The sequence below is a fragment of the Silene latifolia genome, chromosome X (assembly GCF_048544455.1).
Source record: "Silene latifolia isolate original U9 population chromosome X, ASM4854445v1, whole genome shotgun sequence".
Classification (NCBI taxonomy): Eukaryota; Viridiplantae; Streptophyta; class Magnoliopsida; order Caryophyllales; family Caryophyllaceae; genus Silene; species Silene latifolia.
In genome coordinates, this window is record NC_133537.1 from 260,475,935 (window position 1) to 260,502,518 (window position 26,584).

The 26,584-nt window shown below is 40.9% G+C and overlaps 1 non-coding gene across 1 annotated transcript; it reads left to right on the forward strand.

Annotated features, from left to right (window-relative positions):
• Window positions 1-2,187: 2,187 nt before the first annotated feature.
• On the forward strand, window positions 2,188-2,294 carry LOC141625579 (small nucleolar RNA R71). The gene has a single exon (XR_012535350.1). It is a non-coding gene; the product is annotated as a small nucleolar RNA R71 (small nucleolar RNA).
• Window positions 2,295-26,584: the final 24,290 nt, after the last annotated feature.

The following is a 26,584-nucleotide window of genomic DNA, read 5'->3' on the forward strand; positions in this document are numbered from 1 at the left end:
TAGGGAGCTAGAAATATTTACAAATGGTGGTTTAGGGAGGACTCCACCAAACTCTCATCCTTAGTGAGATGTCATGGGGGCATGTCCAAGGTGTTGTTGATGTTGCTCAACACCTTGAAGAAGTAATCAAAAGCTTGTTCATTATCATGATAAAGATCTTCAATAGACCTTTGCCCTTGTTGTCGATCTTGATCGATAGCATTACCAATATAAGGATTGAAAATCCCTTCAAACTCATCGTCCCAAAGACCACAAACTTCATCTACTTGATCACTAAAGATCTCTTGAGTTGATAGAGACAACTCTCCCCCTTTCTTGTCTTGGCCAATGAGGCCATCCTCTTCATTGCTTGACTTTGGTGAGCTTTTCAAGCTCTCTTTGTTACAATTCACTTGCTCTTTGAATGGAGCATCTTCAATTTTCTTCTTCCATTGGAATTCCAACTTCTTCCTATCATCCTTCCGTCTATAATGATCAACCATAAAACATGGTTCATGCAAACAGGGAGCTCTCATGGTCTTGTCAAGATTGAAAGTTATGCTCTCATCTCCCACTTCTAGAGTGAGCTCTCCATGCTTCACATCAATCACCGCACCCGCGGTGTGTAAGAAAGGTCTTCCTAGAATGATTGAAATGTTGGAGTCTTTTTCCATGTCAACAATGACAAAGTCCACCGGGATGAAAAATTTCCCAACTCTTACGGGAACATCTTCCCATATCCCTAATGGTGTCTTCGTTGATCTATCGGCCATTTGGAGTGTGATATTGGTGCATTTAAGCTCTCCCATCCCCAACCTTTTACTCACCGAGTACGGCATAACACTCACACTAGCCCCTAGATCACATAAGGCTTTGTTGATCGTGGTGTCGCCTATGGTACACGGTATTGAGAAGCTTCGCGGATCTTTGAGTTTTGGAGGTGAACTCCCTTGAAGTATTGCACTACTCACCTTAGTGAAGGCGATAGTCTCAAGCTTCCGGATTGACCTCTTCTTTGTGAGGATGTCTTTTATGTATTTTGCATAGGCCGGCACGTGATTGATTAATTCCGTGAAAGGAATTGAGACTTCCAAATTCTTCACAAATTCTATAAATTTTCCAAGTTGGTCATCAAATTTGGGCTTGGCTTGACGACTCGGAAAAGGAAGTCTAATCACAATGGGCTCCTTCTCCTTGACCTTGTCTTCATTTTTCTTTGAAATTTGTTCTTTTGATGGTTCTCCATCCTTGGAGTTTTGCACAATTTCTTCTTTGTCACTAGCTTCCACAACTTCATCCTCAACTTGCTTCTTCGGTGCTTCATACCTTGTACCACTCCTCAAGTGAATGGCACTAACCGTTTCATGTCTTGGGGGATTACTTTGAGGTGGTAATTGCCCCTTTTGTCTTTGTGAGCTTGAAGATGCTAGTTGAGTCAATTGGGTTTCCAACATTTTGGTGTGAGCTAGAATGTTGTTGATGGTGATTTCCTTTGCTTGACTATCCTTTTGCATTTGAGTGAAAAACTCTTGTTGATTCTTTTGCATTTGGAGGACCGCTTTTTGAACATCAAAACCTTGGTCATTTTGTGGATTGTATGGAGTTTGATTTTGGTAACCTTGGTTTTGGTTGTAAAAGGGTCTTTGATTTTGGTTTCTCATGGAAGGTGGGGTGTATGTTGGTTGAGGGTTTTGAACATTTTGGCTTTTGTATGAGAGATTTGGATGGAATTTGTTGTTTTCATTGTAATAGTTTGAATAAGGGGTACCACTCTTGTATGCTTGGAAAGCATTCACTTGTTCATTTGTTCCCCTACATTCACTTTGGTCATGTCCCAAAGTTCCACAATTCTCACATATCCCACTTGGGATTGATGAAGATGCCGTCATGGCATTAATATGATGCTTTGGTGATTTTGAGGCTTCTTCAAGTCTAGCCATAGCTTTTTCAAACTTCAAATTGATGGTATCGATGTGAGCACTAAGTTGAGCACCCAATTGAGTAATTGAGTCCACTTCATGCTTTCCTCCTCTAGTAGCCTTGCGAGGTCTACTATATTGTGAGTTATGGACCGCCATTTCCTCAATTTTATTCCAAGTTTGATTGTCATCAACTTCGGTGAACATTCCATTTGATCCCATGTTGAGAATGTTCCTTGAATCTTCATAAAGACCGTTCCAAAATTGTTGTACCAAGAACCACTCGCTAAACCCATGGTGAGGACATGAGTGACAAATTCCCTTGAATTGCTCCCATGCTTCATACAAAGATTCTTCATCCCTTTGCTTAAAGCCCGTAATTTGAGCTCTTAGCATGTTAGTCTTTTCAGGTGGATAGAACTTTTTGTAGAAAGCTAGAGCCAACTTTTTCCAAGAATCAATTCCAAGAGTAGCCTTATCAAGGCCTTTTGTAGATACCCGTATCCGTCGATATTGGAATTTATAGAGAACCCGACAAACACCCGATGATGATGGGACACATGTATTTATTAGTTGTCATTGTCATTATTTGGGTTCGTTTTACGATGTAGAATGAGCGTTGTCGACGGAGTATTTTATTAATTTAAATGATATTTAAATTAAATGTTTTTTTAAAGTGAATTCATTTTATTGCTTTATTTTGAATTTATTTTCTCAAGTTTATTTTATTGAAAATAAAATAAATAATTGATTTGAAAAATCATTTTATGAGTGTATTTGATTTGAAAAATCATTTATTTTAATGTGTTATTTGATTTGAAAAATCGAATTTGAAAATTTATAACTCGTTTCAACCACGCGTTTTGGAGCTCGATTATAGCTCGGTTTTTGAGCCCGTTTTCTTTACGAGTTCGCACGAATCTCGAGTACACTAACCAACCTAAGCCTCTACCCATCCAACCCCAGTTCGAACCCCATAACCACGGCCCAAATCCCATCCCAAATACTCCCCAAACAGCCCGCATAACAAGCAGCCCGCCCCCCTGTTTTGCGTGCCAAATCCCGAGCCCGAAACCCGCTCCAAATACCACCAAAAGCCGTGCCCATTAACCCTAACCCATACCCTAGTATCCTACCCATATTACCTTACCTTAACCACCAAAAAAACCCATCACAAAGCCTCTCAAACCCTCGCAAAAGCTGCTGGACAGCAGCTATGTGCAAACCGAGCCCGTCTGCCTCTCCCCCCTTTTACCCTACTTTAACTCCTTATAAATACCCTCCCTTCACCATACATTCATTCCTCTAGTTCTCCATACATACTACCTTCACTTACAAGCTTTAAGCTCCAGAAACAAACCCTAATTGCCTCCCAAAAACCCTAGACAAAACCGACATACAAACAGAGAATCAGTTTGTGTGTCCTCTTTGAAACCTTTCGTTCTCCCTTCAAACCTCCATAAAAATTCGAGTTTCTTGTTGCAAATTAACCATACAACATCCATCTAGATATTAGACAAAGATTTACGAGCCAAATTTCCCTTGAGAGTACACGAATTCCCTCGAAAAACAGAGTGTTACACACTTTCGCGGCTTTTCCTGTCTGTCCAGTTCTGTTAGTGCTCGTTTTTCATGTCCAATAACTCAAAACGAGCAGGGGTTGTTTTACGATCTCTGTTCTCCTATCTTTCTAGTTTTCAAAACATCTTTTAAATCAAATTTTCACCGTGAAACGAGAGAGAAATCGCAGTTTGAAAGTTGCTGTCCAGATTTGCAAAAAACGTGTTGTTTGCTTTGTTTCTTCGTCGATGACGGCCTCTCGAGATAAAATCTACCATCGATTACGACCCAAGACGGTGTCAACGATACATGTAGGTTGAGGGTGCATCAAATCCTCCTCTTTCTCCCTTTTATTTCGTTTTTTATGTTTGTTTTCTTATAGTTCGTTTTTGTTTGTTTATCGTTTTTGTTTATCGATTGTTATCATTAACTATGAAACTAGTTTAGTCCGAGTATGATTTAAAGGACCACAATGAACACCCGCGTTGACTTGAGATGGGAAAGAAATCCGCTACATCAGTCGGTCGTAACCCCCGTCTCATTTACATATCCTCGTGTTCAAGGTAGGGCATTAATAAAACGAATTCTAACTTCGCTCTTCGCTTTTGACCCCTCTTTTGTTTCGTGTGATTCGACCCACCTTAGGACCCGTCACATGTTAATATGACCTCTGATTGTTAACATATAACTCGTTTAGATGACATTAGATCGATTTAATAACCTAATTAGACACGTTAGGGTACATCGACATAGCTTTAAAAATCAACTAACAATTCTATAACTTAATTGAGCGCATCTCTCTTTTCACTCGATTTCTCGCTAGCATAGGAGTGCGTGATTAGCACCTTCCTATTAACACTCGATGAGTAGCATTAATATCGTAACTCCTTGACCTAATTTGACCCCTTTAGGCCGTGTAGAATACGCATTTGCAAGACATCTTTTCAATCGATCAACGTCGTTTCTAACTTGTTTTCTAGCCCGCTTTCGAACTTGTTTCGCAATCAATTGATCTAACTAATGAACCTGACCTAGGACCTAGGGTAGCCGTGTCTAGGGTGGCCGTGGCTTGGCCGTGTCCTTTGGTCTTTCTTGCTTCGTTTTTTATGAATCGTTTGTTCTTTATTGTTTTGTCGCTTGTAATTTATCGTTTGTTCATCGAGTTGTAATTTTCAAGTTAGCTTTCTTTTATCGAGTCAAAACCTCTTCCAAAAACCTTAGTCTTGTTTGGTTAGATGGTTGTGCCCCAATGCATGTAAGAGCGTAGTAAATCGCATGTTGTTTAAAGCAACATGGCCCGATTTATGCTAATACATGCTTTGGTGCGTAGCCCTATGTCTAATTCGATGAGATTAAGTGAAAGCACACATTACAAGGAGTGACCCATGGCCGTGAGTCATGTAAGCCGTGGGCCACCCCCTTGTTCACGTTTCCCTAGGCCGAATTGGCCGTGTAATGTGTCGTGTATAGTTTTGTGTATAGCGTTGTATTTTAGATCGAGTTGTATCTTTAGTTTATCGTTGTGTCGGCATGAAACGCCTGGGTTGTAATAGGGTGGATCCCAACGGCTCCCCCATTCCCCCTAAGCCTTGTTTGCTTTGTTTTGTATGTTTTTAGATCAATCAACCCACATGCTAAATTACAACTTTGACAAAGTTAGTTTAGTTGCATCTAAATCGACATAGAAACTTCACATGTTAGGGTTTTGAAAACGATGTTTGCATATCATATATCGTAGTAGCTATGACCTTGTTTGAAATCCGACACTTGACTTAGTAGAGGCCGTTATCGACGGGCGGGGTTAGGTGTCCTTATGGGCTTCCTAACACGTACCCTTACCCCTTACACAAAATCTATGGTTTGTGGATCCGTCTAAATACCATTGGATTACGAGAGTCATTCAAATCGAGTGATATAGGGTACAAGTCTTTATCTTTAATCACTCGTAGTCGATTGGCTTTATGCTTTTCGATGAAAGGTGTAAAGTTGACTTGAACGGTTCCAAGTTCCCAAAAAACTTGGTGGCGACTCTAATTTGTCTTAATTCGATTCGAAAGAACCTCGAGTCGATTATGCCTAGTGTGGATCCCGCGGGACGCAATTCCGGAGGGCCTTGTCCACGATTTGGCGACTCATTTGGGGAAAAGAGGACTAGTTACACTTTGTTTCTAGGGTCTTTTCCTCCGAGGTGAAACTTGAAAAGAAAGTATTGGAAAGTAAAACATTACTCATAGTGCTACGATTCATGCATAAACCCTTAAGGATTTTCCCGGGCCGTCCCAGCGTTTCTTTGTGATGCGTGGGGGGCGACGTCCCACTATGCCAGGAACTCGCACATTGCTTGCTTCCGCTCCGCCTCGCGTGGTTCTTGATGGTGGGGATGCTCTTCTAGGTACTCTACCTAAAGGCCCTTGCTCTATAAGACCGCAAAAGGATGGAGGGCATAGACCTTCTTGTAGAGATGTCTAGGAGCATACATCCTTATAACATGAGAATGACAATGTGCAAGGTGTTTTCCCGAGTCTTTTCAAAATTTTCCATGTCAATTTTAAAACCGAACTTTTGAACAACTTACTTTCAAAATAGCATGGTTTAAAAAACGCGGAATGCTGCCCAAATAGGACTAGAATTTTCGGCCAAAAATAAGCTTTTATAGCCGGCATGCTGCCCATTTCAAATCTCATTTTCAAATCGATCATTCGTTTTTTTCAAATTCAATCCAAAACGTTTCTCGAACCTCAACCAAGCATGAAATGCGTCGAGTCGTGTCCGGATCATGGCCGTGTTAGGCCAGGCGTTTTTTCGTTCCACGAGTCTAGAACACGACCCTGTTGGGTCACCCAAGCTCACCTCTTGGGCTTTGAGTCATGTTGGTCGACCATTTGGTCTAGGATAGTCCACAGAAACGCCCAAGCTAGGCCATGTAGGGCATTTCACTCGAACCTATGGGCTATGTTAGTCCAATCACGGGTTTAGTCACACCGAGTCCAGTTTAGAATCGTGCTATGACAACTTGAGTCATGTCGTTTTGTCGAGTCTAAAATGAATTGAGGTCTAAATCCAACCGTGAGTCGAACCTTTTGGTTAGTCAGTCTCAAGTCGAGTTTTTGTTTGAGTCAAGTTGGTGTCGTGTCCTTAAGTGTGCAGGGGCTCTTACTTTCGAATATTGACTCAGTTCGAGGTTTTCTTGTAGAAAGGCCGCCAAAAACCCGACGTCAAGCAATGGAAGATGTTGTTAACAAACTTATCGAGGCCGTCAACCTCATGATGACTAGAATGGATGCGATCGAATCTAAGCTGGGTGAAGATTCCTCTTCATCTACCCCACCTCTGACTGATCTAGAGAAATGGTTCAAGTTCATCGAAGACCGTCTGAAACTCTCCCAGGGGAAGAACATCCACTATGAAAATGGTAGGGCCTATGCCCCAGTTCAGGATAAGTTGCCCATGAACATGGTACTCACTGACATCCCAAAGTTCAAGGGCACCGAAGATCCAGTCCACCACGTTAAGGCCTATAAAGGGTACTTAGCACTGAAGGGAGTACCGCTTGACATGCTCTCTGAAATTTTTGCCCAATCTCTGGATGAACACCCGAAGGCGTGGTTCTATAATCTTGACCTTAAGAACTTCCCCACTTTCGAAGATATTACGGTGGAGTTCTGTAAGCACTATGCTGACAATGTCGAGATTCAAACCAACATAAGGACTTTGGAGGTAATGATACAGAAAGAAAAAGAAGGCTTTACTGAATTCCTTGCAAGATGGCGCGCTGAAAGCGTGAAATTAGCCAAGAAGCCTGACGAAGTTGAAATGGTAGATAAGTTCGTAAAGAATCTACGATCTATTTATCGCAATGCTCTGAAATACTAGAATTTTAGCTCTTTCAAAGAATTGATAAGAATCGGGATAAAGGTAGAAGATGATGTCATAAGGGCAGAGGCTGAAAAGCCGAAAGGGTACCAAGGGGCGTCATCATTTAAGGGCAAGGCCCAAGCAGCGGCCCATATTGATGAAGCCATCAATTTCTTAGAAGGGAAATCAAAGAAGTCGCAGCGCCAAACACCTAGGGCATTCACCGATATCGGATGCACTTATACATATGCTCTCCAAAGGCTAATAGCCCAAGGAAAGCTGAAGCCTATTGGTCCAACTCCGGACCCTCCCGCTGATCAACAAGGTAAATGGTATAAACCAAATGCCTACTGTGCCTTTCATCAAGGGAAAGGCCATGATACTGAAAGGTGCTATCGACTGAAGCACGAAATCCAAGACATGATTGAGAATGGAACACTCCCGATCCCAACTGTTAAACCCAATAACATCACCAATCCATTTGGCGATCACGCCAACTTTGTTTCTGTCGAAGACAATGTCGATTATTCCCATCTTATCCGCCCATGTCACTTGAAAGGGGTGTTTATCGGGAAAATATTTGTGGATTGCTTTGAATTCTTGCCAAACCCGAAGAATGAAATTCAAGTCAGGAGTCTTGCTCTAGAATGTACTCCTCTCATTAAAGAAGTTAATAAAAGAAACTTCGGTTCACCAACCTTTATCACTGGCGTAGATCTTCAGAGGACTACCTCGGGATGGAGGCAGACCATCAAAGGGATCAAGGACCAGAGCCGGGCATCTAAGCTGACAGCTGAACAAGAGAAAGCTCAAGACCAGATTTGAAAATTATGAGTCGGGATCTGTTTTCTTATCTTAGTCGAGTCGAGTCTAGAACTTTCTTTTGAATTTGAGTCGTTTGTTTCGCGATGACCTAGGATGTGTCCTAGGAATCGTTTCTTCGAGTTTGTTAAGCATTTCTCATTCCAATAAAAGTCGCAGTTTCGTTTCCAAATATGTCTTGTTTCCAATCCTCAATCATTCCGAAACATGATAAAACGCGCAACACACTCAAAGGCATCCCTGGGGTAGAAATATGTCCCGTTTCAAAATATAAGGTACACTAGGATCCCGTGTTTGATTCCTTTACCTATTCCATGTCTGGCGGTAGAAAACCTCCATCTGAACCAAAGTTTACGACAAGCTTTTAGATGATTCTATGACGAACCCGAACTAGCTCCTTGTTTCCCCTATCGATGACGGAAGGCAAGCCTTTTTCCCATAGAATCATCCCATCTCGAAGAGAGAAGATATCAACCCGTTCTAACAAGGAATTGTTAGTTCCTACCCAAATTAGTTGGCGAAGCCCAGTTTTCAAGGTGTATCCATTTATGACTAAGAGAATGAATAGAAGATCATTTTCAAAGAGAGAAAAAAGATGAAAAAGAATGAAAAATGAGAAAAAGAGAAAAATTGGAAAAATGAAAAAAAAATGAAAAAAAAAAAAAGAAAAATGAAAAAAAGATCAAAGAAAAAGAAAAAAGGAAAAAAGATGTTGAAGTTATTGCGGAATGCTTTTTGGTTGAATGTCGAAGTTACGGAAGCCAGAATTCAAGTCAAGTACACATAGTTGAGGTTCAATGGGCGAAGCCCAAAAGCGTAAGTAGTAACCTCTTTACCCTCTAAGTCCTTCCTGAGACAGTTACAAAGGGATAGTCGGGAATTTTGAGAATTATTCAGCTTGTGTTGTTACACCCAGCCTTTAGGGTCCAGACATGGAAATTTGAACCCACATCATTTTTCAACCCATTTGCACTCGTGGTTCATCAAACCCGAGACACCCATTCCAACCACATCAGCAGCCATAGCCCTTGGCCTTAGCACCACAAAACAAACCTTCAGAATGATGGTTAACCATTCCAACTTGTTATTACCAAGCTCCACATCCCAAAAGATCCAAGCCTTTTACACCTAACCCCAAACACGGAATTTAACGGTACTTTACAGGCTAGAATGGGATATGACATGATACCTTAGGTGAAACCTTCGAGTGTGTACACACAATCAAAATGCCAATTTAATGCACCTTGATCGAACTACGTCGGATTTGATTTCGCTCCACGCGAATACGTAGGCAGTCCTTCAGAATAAGGGATTCAATCCACTCATCAACCAAGTTGTCATCTTGTCGGTTTCTTACGGGTCTTAACCAACTCCAAATGAAGCCACCTTTGTTTGAGTCGGTCTTAGCACTCGATGTAGGCTAGGATGAGGATATAGGTTCGGATGAATAGTATCGAGTCTCAGAATGAGCTTTATCTAATGGTTTAGGCAAAGATGCTGAGTCACATAGATGTGGGTTTGTGTTGGGAACAGAAAACATGAAAAACCCGCTGAAAAGAAAGAAGGCGTGGAAGAAAAATAGTAAAAGCCCGCTGAAAAGAAAGAAGGCGGTGGCAAGAAATGATGAATACTCGCTGAAAAGAAAGGAGGCGAGGAGAAGAGTGACAGAATGTTCCCAACAAAATTCATGTGTGATGTCTAAGTGTTCTCATAAAATCAGTCTGTGTTTAGTGTCTGGGCGAAGCCAACGTTGTTGCTCCGTGAGTTTAATCCACCTTGTCAATGCCGAGTGATCTTGATTCCCATGTGCCCTCGGGAGCACGCCCATGCCATACGAAATCTTCGTCCCAAGTCCGACGACCTTGTGATTCCCGTTTGTCATCTTTTGGCGCCAGAATGGCCAATTTACATTTCTACCCCCAACAAGTCCATAATCGAATTAAAACTCGTTCACACTTACGGTTTTATTTTCCTTTTTTGTTTTACGGTAGCGGGCTACGCCCACGTTGTTTACGGGTCATACGGAGTGTCTGAGTTGTATTTCATGCTCACCCATCAAAGTTCGATTTCAAAAAATTTCGAAATTCCAAAAAAAAAAAAAATTTTGCGAATTGTGGATAGATGATCCAAGTAGTGGAATCTTTGTGGGTCGATGATCCAATCCTTCGAAATTCAAAATTCAAGATTCAATTTTTGAAGGGCCGATGGCCCAACATTCCAAGTGATGTCAAATTCAAACTTCGGGTCGATGGCCCAGTTTTTCAAAATTTTCAAATTCAATTTTCGGGTCGATGACCCAATCTTTCAAATGATCTAATTTCAAGATCGATGATCCAAATGTGCTTAAGTGATGATTATTGCTCGTACATTTTCTATGTTTCAAATGTAGCAGGACATGCTTCAACTGGGGGCTCTAAAGTCTTCGACTTTAGAGCCATTGCAAACTGGTGGCTCTGAAGCCGTTGGCTTCAGAGACCATTATCAAGATGTAAAGGATGACATCCACCAAGAATTCAATTCAATACAAGAGTATGAAATGGAAGAATTCCGTAGCTGAAAGCAAATGATGAAAGCGGCGACAACCTCCTTGGAAAGTCCCGTCCCATTCGGACAAGCGCCAGCAGATGATAAATTTTGGGCAAATGTCAGCAGATGATGAATTTTGGACATACGCCAGCAGATGATAAACTTTGGGCATGTGTCAGCAGTTGCCGAACTACGACGCGGGTTTGATTCCGTCAGACACGGATACGTAGGCGCCCGAGGATAAAGCTCAACCCACCATATATGCAATTTTATGGGTCGACGACCAATGATAACAATTTGACGGAACAGAAGCAAGAGTTAATCCCCGACGAAGTTTCAGGTATGATCTCTTCTTATCGCTGGCGAGCTTATATACGCAAGTCTAATGGACTATAAACGACCAGGAATCCTCAGTCGAAAGGGACCTGGGGTATACTTTGAATTTCGCCTTGTCCAAGCCTCAGTCAAAGTGGGGGCTCTGTAGATACCCGTATCCGTCGATATTGGAATTTATAGAGAACCCGACAAACACCCGATGATGACGGGACACATGTATTTATTAGTTGTCATTGTCATTATTTGGGTTCGTTTTACGATGTAGAATGAGCGCTGTCGACGGAGTATTTTATTAATTTAAATGATATTTAAATTAAATGTTTTTTTAAAGTGAATTCATTTTATTGCTTTATTTTGAATTTATTTTCCCAAGTTTATTTTATTGAAAATAAAATAAATAATTGATTTGAAAAATCATTTTATGAGTGTATTTGATTTGAAAAATCATTTATTTTAATGTGTTATTTGATTTGAAAAATCGAATTTGAAAATTTATAACTCGTTTCAACCACGCGTTTTGGAGCTCGATTATAGCTCGGTTTTTGAGCCCGTTTTCTTTACGAGTTGGCACGAATCTTGAATACGCTAACCAACCTAAGACTCTACCCATCCAACCCCAGTTCGAACCCCATAACCACGGCCCAAATCCCATCCCAAATACTCCCCAAACAGCCCGCATAACAAGCAGCCCGCCCCCCTGTTTTGCGTGCCAAATCCCAAGCCCAAAACCCGCTCCAAATACCACCAAAACCCGTGCCCATTAACCCTAACCCATACCCTAGTATCCTACCCATATTACCTTACCTTAACCACCAAGAAAACCCGTCACAAAGCCTCTCAAACCCTCGCAAAAGCTGCTGGACAGCAGCTATGTGCAAACCGAGCCCGTCTGCCTCTCCCCCCTTTTACCCTACTTTAACTCCTTATAAATACCCTCCCTTCACCATACATTCATTCCTCTAGTTCTCCATACATACTACCTTCACTTACAAGCTTTAAGCTCCAGAAACAAACCCTAATTGCCTCCCAAAAACCCTAGACAAAACCGACATACAAACAGAGAATCAGTTTGTGTGTCCTCTTTGAAACCTTTCGTTCTCCCTTCAAACCTCCATCAAAATTCGAGTTTCTTGTTCCAAATTAACCATACAACATCCATCTACACATTAGAAAAAAATTTACGAGCCAAGTTGCCCTTGAGAGTACACAAATTCCCTCGAAAAACAGAGTGTTACACACTCTGTTTTCGCGGCTTTTCCTGTCTGTCCAGTTCTGTTTGTGCTCGTATTTCGTGCCCAATAACTCAAAACGAGCCAGGGTTGTTTTAAGATCTCTGTTCTCCTCTCTTTCTAGTTTTCAAAACATCTTTTAAATCGAATTTTCACCGTGAAACGAGAGAGAAATCGCAGTTTGAAAGTTGCTGTCCAGATTTGCAAAAAACGTGTTGTTTGCTTTGTTTCTTCGTCGACGACGGCCTCTCGAGATAAAATCTACCATCGATAACCACCCAAGACGGTGTCAACGATACATGTAGGTTGAGGGTGCATCAAATCTTCCTCTTTCTCCCTTTTATTTCGTTTTTTATGTTTGTTTTCTTATAGTTCGTTTTTGTTTGTTTATCGTTTTTGTTTATCGATTGTTATCATTAACTATGAAACTAGTTTAGTCCGAGTATGAGTTAAAGTACCACCATGAACACCCGCGTTGAATTGAGATGGGAAAGAAATCCGCTACATCAGTCGGTCGTAACCCCCGTCTCATTTACATATCCTCGTGTTCAAGGTAGGGCATTAATAAAACGAATTCTAACTTCGCTCTTCGCTTTTGACCCCTCTTTTGTTTCGTGTGATTCGACCCACCTTAGGACCCGTCACATGTTAATATGACCTCTGATTGTTAACGTATAACTCGTTTAGATGACATTAGATCGATTTAATAACCTAATTAGACACGTTAGGGTACATCGACATAGCTTTAAAAATCAACTAACAATTTTATAACTTAATTGAGTGCATCTCTCTTTTCACTCGATTTCTCGCTAGCATAGGAGTGCGTGATTAGCACCTTCCTATTAACACTCGATGAGTAGCATTAATATCGTAACTCCTTGACCTAATTTGACCCCTTTAGGCCGTGTAGAATACGCATTTGCAAGACATCTTTTCAATCGATCAACGTCGTTTCTAACTTGTTTTCTAGCCCGCTTTCGAACTTTTTTCGCAATCAATTGATCTAACTAATGAACCTGACCTAGGACCTAGGGTAGCCGTGTCTAGGGTGGCCGTGGCTTGGCCGTGTCCTTTGCTCTTTCTTGCTTCGTTTTTTATGAATCGTTTGTTCTTTATTGTTTTGTCGCTTGTAATTTATCGTTTGTTCATCGAGTTGTAATTTTCAAGTTAGCTTTCTTTTATCGAGTCAAAACCTCTTCCAAAAACCTTAGTCTTGTTTGGTTAGATGGTTGTGCCCCAATGCATGTAAGAGCGTAGTAAATCGCATGTTGTTTAAAGCAACATGGCCCGATTTATGCTAATACATGCTTTGGTGCGTAGCCCTATGTCTAATTCGATGAGATTAAGTGAAAGCACACATTACGAGGAGTGACCCAAGGCCGTGAGTCATGTAAGCCGTGGGCCACCCCCTTGTGCACGTTTCCCTAGGCCGAATTGGCCGTGTAATGTGTCGTGTACAGTTTTGTGTATAGCGTTGTATTTTAGATCGAGTTGTATCTTTAGTTTATCGTTGTGTCGGCATGAAACGCCTGGGTTGTAATAGGGTAGATCCCAACGGCTCCCCCATTCCCCCTAAGCCTTGTTTGCTTTGTTTTGTATGTTGTTAGATCAATCAACCCACATGCTAAATTACAACTTTGACAAAGTTAGTTTAGTTGCATCTAAATCGACATAGAAACTTCACATGTTAGGGTTTTGGAAACGATGTTTGCATATCATATATCGTAGTAGCTATGACCTTGTTTGAAATCCGACACTTGACTTAGTAGAGGCCGTTATCGACGGGCGGGGTTAGGTGTCCTTATGGGCTTCCTAACACGTACCCTCACCCCTTACTCAAGATCTATGGTTTGTGGATCCGTCTAAATACCATTGGATTACGAGAGTCATTCAAATCGAGTGATATAGGGTACAAGTCTTTATCTTTAATCACTCGTAGTCGATTGGCTTTATGCTTTTCGATGAAAGGTGTAAAGTTGACTTGAACGGTTCCAAGTTCCCAAAAAACTTGGTGGCGACTCTAATTTGTCTTAATTCGATTCGAAAGAACCTCGAGTCGATTATGCCTAGTGTGGATCCCGCGGACGCAGTTCCCGAGGGCCTTGTCCACACCTTTCAACCATTGTTTCGCGGTGCCAATTAGAGAAAAAGGAAATAAGACCCATCGAATTTGGTCTTGAGTTACACCGGTTTGAGAAATCGCATCACAATAGTCACAAAAAGTCTTCATATGAGAATGAGGGTCTTCACTAGGCATTCCCCCAAATTGGCTTCTTTCGACTAATTGGATAAATGCGGATTTGGCAATAAAATTTCTGGTTAGATGTTGTGGTGTGGGAGTACCATTGGGTAGGTTCTCCTCGGTGGGTACGGAATGTGATGAAAACTTAGGCATTGTGGGTTGATTTTGTGTTGGATTTTGTGTTGGGTTCTCCTCACCTTCTCTTGCAAAAGGGTTGATGAACTCAATAGTATTTGGTTGAATATCTACAACCTCGCCAATACCTCTCAAAGTTCTCCTAGCAAGTCTTCTATTGGTTGTCAAAGTTCTTTCAATTTCATGATCAAAGGGTAACAAGTCACCTTGTGACCTTCTAGACATGCAAAATATCAAAAAACTTAAAAACAATTAGAACAAACTTTGAGGAGTTTTACTTCCCCAAGGCAAAGAAAGACACAACTAATAACAATATAAGAAAATCTAAATCAAGTTAACACCGTCCCCGGCAATGGCGCCATTTTTGGTCGTGTTCCCTCGTGGGGTTTAGTTTTTCAGTACTTGTCGTTAGGAGCACCTAGACCAAAACACAATTTATAACTTCACAAACAACTCTACAATTATTAAAGAGGCAAGTAAAGGTCGGATCCCAAGGGACAGGAATTGAGATGAGATTCCTATTGCAACTAGTGGTGTCTAAGGGGTGTCACAATTGGAGTTTGAAGTAGAAGATCACTAAACTAAATAGCAATGAAAGTAAACAAGCAAGATGAATTAAAAGGGATGTAAACAATTGATAAAAGGCACTAGGGTGTCATGGGGTCATAGGGGATTCATGGGAATTGATCATACAAACATATTCTCAAGTTATAAGCAAGCAATTATTGTTGTGATGGATGGAGCTGTTTTATAACTTACAATCCTAGGAAAGTTTGGGTCCCGGAGCCGAATCGATTAGATTGTACAACACCTACAAGTCGACTTAATCTTCCCTACTAAACAATATGCATGCGCTAATGAGACTCGAGTTGGTTTATGTCTTACAAGTCTCATTGAAAAGATAGGTGATGGGTAAAAAATGCAAGGATTCATAGGCTCACATTTCATCAAACATAACATGTGCATAAGTTGAGATCACAACAAGCAAGCAAATAAACTATGAAAGCATATTAATTTAAGCATGAATCATTCCCCATGTTGGTTTCCCCTAATTACCCATTAACCCTAGCTAAGGAAACTACTCACTCATTATCATGTTGAACATGCTAGCAAGGTTGTCAATCATACTAACAAAGTGAAACATGATGAATAAATTAAAGTGATTAACAATAATTAAAAAGGGATTAAGAGAATTATACCTACTAATGATTCCAATAATAAAGCAAAGAATAAAAGAAGTACTTGATGCTTGCTTGAGAGGTTGTCAATCTCCCAATAATAACCCAAATAATCTTCAATTACCCAAAATAAAGGATGAACAAGAGCGAGATTAAGGAAATAAAACTTGTATGAAAACTTGACTAAATGTTGATTACAAGATTAAAGAGAGATTTGATTGATATTAACTACACTAAAGATTGCTAAGAAGAACATGCTCTTCTAATTAGACTAATGGTGTATTTATAGTGGGGATTAGGTGCATGCATTAGGGTTAACTAAGGGCTTAAATGACGATTAAGTCCCTTGTTGAGGAATCGCCGGTCTCTTTAGGGAGACTCCGGTCTCTAGAAAAAGATGTGCATCCTTCCTTGAAGCTTGATGAAGACGAAATGGGACTGTCTGGGAATCCGGGCGTCTTTAGCACGGGACGGGCGGATTTGGCAGCTTCTGGACGGGCGTCCAGGGGGTGAAGACGGGCGTCTTTGGGTGGTTTTGCCCGGGCGTCCAGCTGAGGAAGACGCACGGGTTATGGGTGGTGGACGGGCGTCTTCAGGGGAAGACGCACGGATTGTTAGGCAGTTTCTTTCCTTCTTCTTTTCTTCATTTTTCTTCATAAAATCCTTGAGGATTTCCTCGGGGTTGCAAGGATCTTTTCTCATCATTGCCCATCTACTATAGTATGTACAAAGGCCTTCTAATCTTGTCTCTCCTTGATGCTTGGTCATCGAGTTCAATCAATTTAGCCTCATTTTGCCATGAAAATGCAAGGTTTGCATTCCTTTCCTACCAAGGACACAAAACCTCATATAATATGCAAAACAAAGAACTAAAGACAATAAATGACCCAAATATGCACTAAAAAGCATGGGAACAAGGCTAATTCGGGGACTAAATATGCTCTAATTATGGTCACATCAGGTGCTACGAGAGGCTGTCGGCTGAGGAGCGAGCCATGATCGAGCGGGCAGCGTTCGGTGCTTTGGTACAGACATGGAGGGATATCGCGAGGAGGAAGCTTCGGGCTAATCTTAGTCTCGTCCGAGCTTTCTTGGACCGGTTTTGGGACACGACCTCCACATTTCACATGCCTTTTGGCGAGGTGGGGGTCACATTAGAGGACTACAGCATGATTTCTGGCCTGCCGTGTGGGACTGAGGTGGTGGAGTGGCCGGAGAGAGCCATGAGGGTTGACTCGGCTGAGGCTAGGAGGTTGATCGGCTGAAACTTGACGCCGAAGGCGGCTGCGGTACCTTGTTTGGTGCCTAGTTCTTACGTTCGGGACTACTATGCGGGGAAGACCCCGACGTTGGTGGTGATCGAGAGGAGGGAGACGGATCCTCCTCGCTGTACTGCAGAGCATATGGTCCGTTTGTGGCTCTGGTGGTTTCTGTCTTCGATCTACCTCGGAGACAAGGGAGAGAGGCTTTCGATGAAGCTCCTTCCCTTTCTTTCTGACCTGAGCTCCCTAGGCCGTTGGGCTGGGTCATTGCTGGACTTGCGGTCCTCATCCGCTTCATGAGGGCCACGATTCGTCCGGAGTTGATGGAGAAGGGGACTTCTCCTGCTGCTGTCGACCTTGGACTGCTGTTGGAGGTATGAACCTTCACTTCATTTCATGAAAGATCATTTCTCTTCTTGTCGAATCACGAAAGATCGTTGTTGATTTTCTTGTTTTACAGGCGTGGGTGTACTCCTACTTTCCGGGCCTCGCGCCCAAGAGGACGGAGCCGGTGGAGAAGGCTTATCCCGTTGTGAGGGATTGGGTGATGTGTCGCACGCGGATTCGGCATTCCTTCCACGACGTCTGTTGACGGGAGGTGAACGCTCTTCAGTTGGACGACGTGAGTATTTTACATTGTATCGTTTGTCTCTCTTCTCTTATTTTTAGAACTGATCATAAGAATGACCCTTCGTTTGTTTTTCTAGTGGGTGCCCAGGCCTTGGGAGGAGTACCCTGGCGCTCCTCCCTTCGTGGCTGAGGTCCTTCGACCTAGGAGCTCGAGCCGGTTGCTGCTGAGGATGTCGATGGGTCATGTGTGGTACTTGGGTGAGCGCTTGGCTCGTCAGTGCTCTCGGGATGTCTTGACGGTTCCCATCGATCCTCCTCGGACGATGTTTAGGGAGCCTTCTGAGGCTGAGAGGGAGGCTGACCTGGCTGGCGTTGGTGGCGACGCCCTCCTTCTTCCCATCACCTGACTTTGCAGGAGGTCGAGGCGGCGGGCATCGAGCCCCCAGAGTACCCCGAGACCCTTGAGTACACTGACGCGACGGGGATGACGACGATCTCCAAGCTACGTAACTTTGACGTGGCAGTGAGAGATGCTGGCTTGGACGAGTGGCAGCATCTAATTCGGAGGGTGAGTCTCCTAACTTGTATAATTTTGTGTAAGAACGCATTTGCTCGAGTTTGTCCAATCGTTTGAGATTTTTCCTTTTGAAATGCAGGTTGCGCCATCCCGGTTTGTGGCTTTGTGGAGGGTAGCCAACCGGCTGCGGGCTACTGCCGTCGAGGCACTTGTTGGCGGCCGAGGACGTCAGGTATGAACCTTCCGTTTACTTCATTTTTGAAATTTTCTAATCTTCCTTATATTTGAAATGATTGACATGAGCCAATTCTTGTTGTTTGTAGAGGGAGCGCGAGCTGGAGCGAGAGCTTGCCCAGTCCCGGGAGTAGACAGCTCGCCTGCTCAGGGAGCTCGAGGTTCGAGACGCCGAGGTTGCTGCTCTCGAGGCGAGAGTTGCTGAGCTAGACGGCGACCAACAGTAGTTTTTTTTTTTTTTTTTTTGCTTCTCTTTTTTTTTGCTGTATTTCTGTACATTTTAGGACCCACATTTTGGACATTTGGATTTTGTTTTGGGGCTCGAGCCCCCAGTTTGGTGTACATGTACTCTCTTGGTTGTATATGTGGGAAATAATCTGTATACTTCCCTTAAAAATGAAGGATTATAACGAATTTAATTAAGACGATCACTAGTCATAAAATAAATACATAAACAAAGTAAAAGATTCAGAAAAAACCTTCGGTCCTAGAAAAAACGGCCTAAGAACAATATCAAAATTGATATTCGCCTATCAGTTGCACCCAAGACGATATGAGATATGCCCTATTGATTGTGCTAGAATCGATCTAAACTTTTCTGTAAAATTTAGTTGTTTTGTGTTTTTCTGATGAGAGAGGAGGCTAGGTCAAGAAAAAGAATTAGGGTAGAATAATTCTCTCCCTTTCTTTATTATACTGACTGAAAATTAGGAAGAATAAATATTTCCTAATTTCGGCCCATCTGACCGAAATAAGGAGTATAATCTCCTTATTTTTGGTCTTTCCAAAAATGTTTAAAATGTGTTAAATTGTCATCTAGTGAGGATCGAACACCTGACCTCTTGGTTTGTGTGCCCTCACTATTACCACTATGACACATTCATCTTGTTGATATTAAATATAACTGATTACATTTAATTACGAATTAACAGATTAATTCGTCCAAGCTAACATTACATACATTTAATTAAATATAACTTATTATATTTAATTTACGAATTGACAGTTAATTCGTCTCAACTAATATTATTTAATTTTCATTAAATAATTATCTCATCAACACATTGACTAACTTTTTAGTCATATTGGGCATCAATGTGATTATATTTCTATAACCACATTTCTCAAACACATCCTATAGGTGTGACCTTTAGGGACCAGTTGATCACCGCCATCTGTATGATAATAACGTCAAACTTTCTAGCAAGCCAACCGTTATTAGGTAAACGTTAATCAACTGATTAAATATACGAAGTATACCCTTGTGAACCTGTAAGAGATTTACAAATGTTATCACACTAATTTGTGGAGGACACAAAAACTCCAACAAACTCCCACTTGTCCTCACAAGTGTATGTGCGATAACCGATTCTCATATCCTAAAATTTCTCCCACTCAATGTAAAACAATTTGCAAATCCGTATTCACAAAGGTCGTATTTTACAAGCGATCATCATCAAGAGTGGTTTCCCCGACTAGAGAGTAACTTAACTGATAAACGAATCAACATTCGAGCATGGCCATGCATTTCAGTTACAACTCCTCGAGTGGCCCTGAGAAATAACTATACCTGATAAGGGTTGGATATTTTCCTCAACTCGAATCCCTGAGATGTAAGCACAAGTATAAAATGACCGAGAAAAAATCTACTTAGCCTCCGATTTACGGCAGACCGTGAGAAAGAAACCAAAGTCACCCAAAAGCGCCTTAATCTCATGAGACAAGTCGATAGTCAAAAGAATCGACTCTAGGAACACAATGGATGTCCTATCCACGACCTGGCACCGAATGTTATTAAACATTTAGGACTCCATTACGTTGTCACAAAAATTTGTCCTACGAGGTATCGTTATAATCTCGCATCTCGTGATCGATCGATCAGTCAACCGTTTGACTTATGGCTCGTTGAACCCACCATCAATCGACTGCACAATATAATAGCCGGAGTTATCAGCTCACATTGGCGATTACGGACCAAAACACATATAAAGTAATTCATTTCACTTTGTGGCGTTCAATGTTGTCAGTACAATCCACATGAAAAACAAAATATTATAAAAACGATGAAGTTATAAATAGTTTATGAAAAAAATAACGTATCGAATTCATAATCAACTACTATAACTCAGGTACACGTTTAATTCTCATGGAAATAACGTGCCCTCCATGCTTATCATATTTCAATGGCTCAGTAGTAGAATCTGCTACAACTTCTGTTTGGAACTATTCCAACCGACCGCAAACACCATTAAGAGTAACAACGAATCTAGACTGAGATTTCTAATCATCTCGATCCGTTTGGAAGCTAGCATCTGCGTAACCGATTGCGCATAGCTTAGTATCTCCTCCATAAGTCAATACCATATCCTTAGTCCTCCGTAGGTACTTGAGGATATTTTTAACAAGTATCCAATGTGTTTCACCTGGATTCTTTTGGTACCGACTCGTCATACTCAATTCATATGCCACGTCTGAACGTGTGCATATCATGGCATACATGATTGATCCTATTGCAGATGCATAAGGAACACGACTCATGCGCTCAATCCCTTCAGGCGTCGTGGGTGATCGAGACTTGCTGTTCGCATCCCATACGTCATTGGAAGGTTCCCCTTCTTGGAGTTGGTCATGCTGAACCTCTCAAGAATCTTATCCAAATAAGACTCTTGACTAAGTGATAACGTCCGTCGTGATCTATCTCGGTAGATACGGATTCCCAAAATGCGTTGTGCCTCACCCAGATCTTTCATCTGGAAATGGTTCTTCAACCATCCTTTAACTGAAGATAGGAGAGGAATGTCATTCCCAATCAAGAGTATGTCATCGACATACAATATAAAGAATACAATATTACTCCCACTCGAGTTGGTATATAAGCATGGTTCCTCGACCGATCGAGTAAAATCAAACTCTTTTATCACCTGGTCGAAACGATGATTCCAACTCCGAGAAGCTTGCTTAAGTCCATAAATGGAACGCTTAAGCTTGCATACTTTCTTAGGATGTTCAGGATCTATGAAACCTTCGGGTTGCACCATGTACAACTCTTCCTCCAAATAACCGTTTAAAAAGGCGGTTTTCACATCCATTTGCCAAATTCCATAGTCATGAAATGCAGCAATCGCTAAGATTATCCGAATGGAACGTAGCATGACTACAGGTGCAAAAATCTCATCATAATGCAATCCTTGCACTTGAGTGAAACCTTTTGCCACAAGTCGTGCCTTATAGGTATCTGGTTGCGCGTGACAGAATGCTTTATTTTGTAAAGCCATTTGCACTGTAGAGGTTTTACCTTATTAGGTAAATCAACTAGATCCCATACGTTATTCTCGTACATGGAGTCCAACGCGGATTGCATGGCTTCGAGCGATAGCTTTGAGTCGGAACAGGCCATAACACCTTTATAGGTAGCGGGTTCATTACTCTCTAGGAGTAAAACGTCATTCTCCTCGACCATACCAATGTATCTGTCCGGAGGATGAGAGACTCTACCCGACCTCCTAGGTTCCTCAGGAATATCAACCGTATCATCAGTTGGAGGAACAACTTCCTCCATCCGTTCCTCGGTCGTTTGTTCTGGAATCTCCGACAGCTCGAAGGTTCTATTACTCGACTTGTTCTCGATAAATTCTTTCTCTAAGAACGTCGCACTAGCCGCAACAAAAACTCGATGTTCGGTAGGCGAATAGAAGTAATGACCAAATGTTCCTTTTGGATAACCTATAAAGTATGTCTTGACCGATTTCGGGCCGAGCTTATCCTCGTGTCTCCACTTGACATAAGCCTCACAGCCCCAAACCCGAATAAAGGACAAGTTCGGGACCGTTCCCTTCCACATTTCATATGGAGTCTTGTCGACTGCTTTAGACGGACTTCGGTTAAGTATAAGAGCAGCTGACAAAAGAGCATAACCCCATAATGAATCAGGCACTACCGTGTGACTCATCATGGATCGAACCATATCAAGTAAGGTTCGATTTCTCCGTTCGAACACACCATTTAATTGAGGTGTTTCAGGTAGAGTTAACTGTAGAGCGATTCCACAGTCTTTAAGGTGTTGATCAAACTCATTTGAAAGATATTCGCCACCCCGATCTGAACGGAGTGCTTTAACCTTTCTACCCAGTTGGTTCTGTACCTTGTTCTGGTATTCCTTGAATTTCTCAAAGGATTCACTTTTATGCTTCATTAAGTAGACATATCCGTATCTACTCAAATCGTCCATGAAAGTGATAAAATATCTATAGCCATCTCTAGCGGTAATTGACATAGGTCCACATACGTCCGTATGTATGAGTCCTAATAGGTCACTAGCGCGCATTCCAACATCTTTGAAGGAAATTCAAGTCATCTTGCCAATGAGACATGATTCACACGTGCCATATGTAGAAAAATCGAATGCGGGAATAGTCCCATTATCGACGAGTTTCTTCACGCGATTCTCATTTATTTGTCCCATTCGACAATGCCATAGATAGGTTTGATCTTTGTCACCAACCTTTAATTTCTTATTATTCATGTGTAATTCTTCCATGGTTTGATCTAAGATGTAAATTCCATTCATGGAAACTGCTTTACCATAAATCATTTCATAAAAAGAAAATACAGCTATTATCCTTTATTGAAAATACAAAACCGTCTTTAACAAGTACGAAAACTGAAATAATGTTCTTAGATAAACTGCGTACATAGTAACAGTTATAAAAATAACTCAAAACCACTAGGGAGTTGGATTACATATGTTTCCTTCGAGACTGCAGCAACTCGTGCTCCATTCCCGACTCGCAGGTTTCGAGAGGCATGATGTTCTTTAGGTCCTGCAAATAATTACACAGATGAGAACCACAACCAGTATCAAGTACCCAAGTTCCGAAACTTGCATGGTTTATCTCAATCATATGAATATAAGATGACATACCAACAGGAACGACGCGGCCTGCTTTTATGTCCTCACGGTACACGGGACAGTTCCTCCTCCAATGTCCAGTCTTGTGACAATGGCGGCACTCAATGTCACCGCCCTTGCTCTTTGTCTTGCCCTGTGAGCCACTAGTCTCACCAGGCCCACTCTTACCGTTTCATGGCTTCTTGAACTTTGGCTTACCTACAGCTAGGTCGCCATGAGCCTTGCCCTTACCCTTACCTTTGTTGTAAATCGTGAGAACATCCTGCTTCACGCTCCCACTCAATTTCATATCCTTCTCGGTCTGTACGAGAAGGGAGTGTAGCTCATGAGGACTCTTTTTCAAGTCGTTCATATAGTAGTTCGCCCTGAAAAGGGCAAAACCATCGTGAAGAGAATGAAGCATTCGGTCAATGACAATGCTCTCACTGATTTTACAATTCAGTGCCTCCAGCTTCTCGACATCCTCAATCATGTGAAGAATGTGTGGGCTAACCGGTTGGCCCTTCTAGAGTTTCGCATCAAAGAAGCGACAGGTATGCTCATATGTAACGATTCTCGGTGCCTTTGAGAACTCGTTAGTGAGCGTGGTGAAAATCTTGTTTGCACCTTGGGCAATGAAGCGTCTCTGCAAATTGGTTTCCATTGCAAAGATGAGTACGTTCTTTATCGCACCCGCTTCCATAACGAAATCACTATAAGCGAGTGACTCGTTGGCTCCTCCATTTGGGCCTGGGTTGACCGGTATTGGCTCAGTTAAATACCTGAGCTTACCGTCAGCAATGGCAGCATTCCGTAGTGCCGCCTCCCAGTCCGCAAAGTTGGACCCGTCATTTTTCAGATGTGTGAACTGATTCATGTTGTCCATAAAAACTTTCAGCCAGGACACGCGATCAAGTGTGGCACTTGGCATTGGGATTTCGTTATTTCCAGCCATTTGTTGTAACAGTAAAATTAACGTGTTCTACACTGCGAAAAGAAAATTGAATAATAAGCCTATGCATCGATTTGATTTTTAAGTCTAATGCAATACTATTATAGCGCGAAGACTCATGCATTTATACAATTGACCTCCCTCAAGAATTATATAAATGATCCCAAGACTCAATTCTCTGTAAATTGATAAGCTAACCTTTTAGCTAACTCTACCGTTAGAATTCTTGGTCGATAAATTTCTATAAATTCTATCTTTAGTCCATCATAATCACGAGAAACTCTTCGGACTATGATGTTGAGGTAAACTAAGTCAATACAACTACTTACCCAACGTAGAAGGGGTCATATTAGGCCTACCGACGAAGAAGGGATTCATAGATGTTTGCCCTTATAAAGACTAATCTGAATTTCCGTTTTAGAGGAAGATCCCATCAACTTTATTTTAATTCATTTTAGGTGAACTAATATCTAGCATGTAAGAATGAATAAACTAAGGTGATGGCTTAATAAGACTGTGACATCTGTATGTCCATGAAAACTAACATACAACCTATATGAGTCAATTTTCATGCATTTTAGTAGTAGGTGGTTTGGTTTTAGGCGGAATATGATCCATAAACTAACATGTGAATGAAAAGCAATAGAATGAAAAACGTAAAAACAATAAAAGTCCTAGTGTGGCCTATCCTATCAAAATGAACAATAAATACAAGTTTGGAATCCATCCTTGGACCCGAGAAGCTTGTCTTGATGTTCCATCTTGATCCATGTAGCGGGAGTGAGCTCCAATCTCCATCTTTAGTCTTCTTTGAAATTACAATAAATAAAATTACATAATAAACCTATTTATTACAATCTAATTTCAAAACCCAAAACTAAAAATAAAGGAGATTCGAGATCTCATAATTACATAAAAATCATGTTTCCTTAATTACGAAAACATAATTTGACTAAGGCCACACTAAGTATTACAATATACAACCGATTGCAAAATTAAATACGTAAATAAAATTCATTCATTCGATTCATTCAACAAAATTAAAAAGTATCAACTAAAAAGAATTCAACATACATGACACAATTCCTTAATTATGTTGATTAATTTATCCAAACCACCTATTTAAAACAAATTAAGGGACAATTCCTCAATTAATCACATTAATTTCATTCTTAATCCATATTAAACTTGTAATATGAATTCTATCCGTCAAAATTTTAAACTGCTTTAAAATAATTCGGTATCTTTAAATTGTGAACCGTTTCACAATAACTAATTGGCCAAAATCAAAGTTAAAAACCTATTTTTCTTCCTTTTGGGTCTCGGCAAAAGAAAGAAAAAAAACAAAAAAAAAAACCATCCCTTTTTTTTTTTGCTTTTCGGCAAAACAACAAAACAAAACAAGCCTGTTTCTAATTTCGGATGCTTTTCAAATCGGCATAAACAAAACAACCGCAAAAAAAAACTTTAATCAGTTTTTCTTAGAAAAAACCGAGAGGAAAAAAAAAGCAAATTTTTTTTTTTAAACACATTCATCATCGTGAACAAGACGAAACAAACAAAAAAAAATTCACGGTTGCCTTTTTAATTTTAACTTAATCTGCATTAAATCAAACATGACAATTCGATTTTTGTTTTAACTTAATCTGCATCAAATCAAACATCTACCAATTCTTCATATGATAATTTTAACTGATTAAAACAACCTTATGAAAAAAAAAAAAAAAAAATCTCGCATCAAAAAGAACAAACACCGGCTGCAAACAAATTTTTTTTTTTTAATAGGCATTAACAAAAAAAACAACCGTGCCCTAATTTTTTCGAAACCCTAAAAGTTTACATACAATTTTACGAAAATCATCAAAATTAAAATCCGTGGCCTATGCTCTGATACCACTTGTGGGAAATAATCTGTATACTTCCCTTAAAAATGAAGGATTATAACGAATTTAATTAAGACGATCACTAGTCATAAAATAAATACATAAACAAAGTAAAAGATTAAGAAATAACCTTCGGTCCTAGCAAAAACGGCCTAAGAACAATATCAAAATTGATATTCGCCTATCAGTTGCACCCAAGACGATATGAGATATGCCCTATTGATTGTGCTAGAATCGATCTAAAATTTTCTGTAAAATTTAGTTGTTTTGTGTTTTTCTGATGAGAGAGGAGGCTAGGTCAAGAAAAAGAATTAGGATAGAATAATTCTCTCCCTTTCTTTCTTATACTGACCGAAAATTAGGAAGAATAAATCTTTCCTAATTTCGGCCCATCTGACCGAAATAAGGAGTATAATCTCCTTATTTTTGGTCTTTCCAAAAATGTTTAAAATGTGTTAAATTGTCATCTAGTGAGGATCGAACCCCTGGCCTCTTGA